Source organism: Etheostoma cragini, chromosome 18 (genome assembly GCF_013103735.1).
Source record: "Etheostoma cragini isolate CJK2018 chromosome 18, CSU_Ecrag_1.0, whole genome shotgun sequence".
NCBI lineage: Eukaryota > Metazoa > Chordata > Actinopteri > Perciformes > Percidae > Etheostoma > Etheostoma cragini.
Genome location: NC_048424.1, coordinates 1858860 through 1860550, shown reverse-complemented (window position 1 = coordinate 1860550; position 1691 = coordinate 1858860).

Here is a 1691-nt window from a genome sequence, read left to right as displayed (position 1 = left end):
GATACAAGCCTGTCTAGCCCAGGTTAATTAACCGGGGTAACGATAGTGTAAATGAAAGTGTGTTGATCTGTGGTGAAAACAGGTGGGTGGTGTCCTGCATTCAGTTCATTGTGCTTGAATGCCCTTTGCAAATTTTGGCGTGTGTGTTCACATGTTGGCTGGTGTGTGGTTACATGCATGGTGTGTGTGTGTGTGTGTGTGTGCTGCTGATTAGCAGGAGAACAGACTTGATGATGAGGTACGCTGTAGTTTGACCCGTGCTGTCCACAAAGGAACTGTTACCTTATGAATTATGCATTGTTAAATAACAGGGCTGTATTTTTCTACATTAGCGTTGGCTAACTCAAAGTTTATTAAAATATAATCTGCTAATAAATGTTCACCACTTCATTCTACTCTGTGTTTTGGGATTCCTTCATGTACTAACAGAGTCATAATGGAAAGTTAATCCTTAAAGTGCTCATATTATGCTTTTTGGCTTTTTCCCTTTCCTTTATTGTTATATATCTTTTTTGTGCACGTTATAGGTTTACAAAGTGAAAAAGCCCAAAGTCCCCCCCCCCCCCACCCCCCCCAGGGAGTTACCATCTCCAACAGAAAACACTGTTCACACACTGCTCCAAACAGCTCTGTTGTAGTCCAGCCTTTACTTCAGAGACAAACACATGTTCTAATGCTCGTCTAGCTGCTAGCGTGACACGCCCTCATTCTCTGCTTCTGACTGGCTAGTAGTCCTTACCTAGGTACTGTGCACATAAGTAGTATTTCACAGTTTAAGTTGAGCTACTTTTAACTACTTTATATACATCGGTATACTGTGATCTCATATTGATGAAAACATTTCACACATATTAAACGTCCAACTAGTCGTCTCTGCAGTGTGTCCCATTCTGTCTCTCTGTCCCTCCGACACATTCACACTTCCTCTAACCTCTAACCTGTCCACCAGGTCGTTGGAACAAAATACAGAATTTCTTTATTGACATTTTTTATGGACAATGCATACATATATAAATGAGTAGAACTAGACTCATGTGTAAGCCAGGGCTAATTGTATGTGGTACATGGAGTATAAAGAGGTAAACTCCATGTACCCTATGGGACCTTATTTCAAAATAAATATGAATAGTAGTGAACAGGTCTAATTTCTTATGTTTTTCCCCAGTTTTATAAATCTGATACCTGATTTGGAAAAGTGTCTTTTATATTGACATACACAGTATGTGTAATTCAAGGCTGAATTTAAAATGGATATAAAAATAATTAGTCTCCGTTCACTACAGTACATATTTATAAGTCATAAGTCTTTATTCGGGGCTTTGTAGTCACATGTTATTTGACTGCTGAGTACCGCTAAGTGAGTTTATGTCATTTAAAAAATATATATTTTACTTTTCTACTTTATCAACCCTTGTACGCCATCTGGTAAAGACGGTACATTATGTGTTTGTGGGAAAGAAGAAAAAAGTAAGACTATAAAGTTCCCACGGTTAACTTCCTCAGTCGTCTTCTTCGTCTTTTCAGGTGTGAAATACGTCAGTGTCACAAATACATCCTGGGACCGGTCTATAAGAGATTCAAACAGCCTACCCCTAACCTTAAATGTCATTATCAGGAAGTGACATCATCCTAATGACAGGAAGTAGATGCAGCGTCTCTCGACTAAAGAACTATTTTAGAAACAGTTGTGA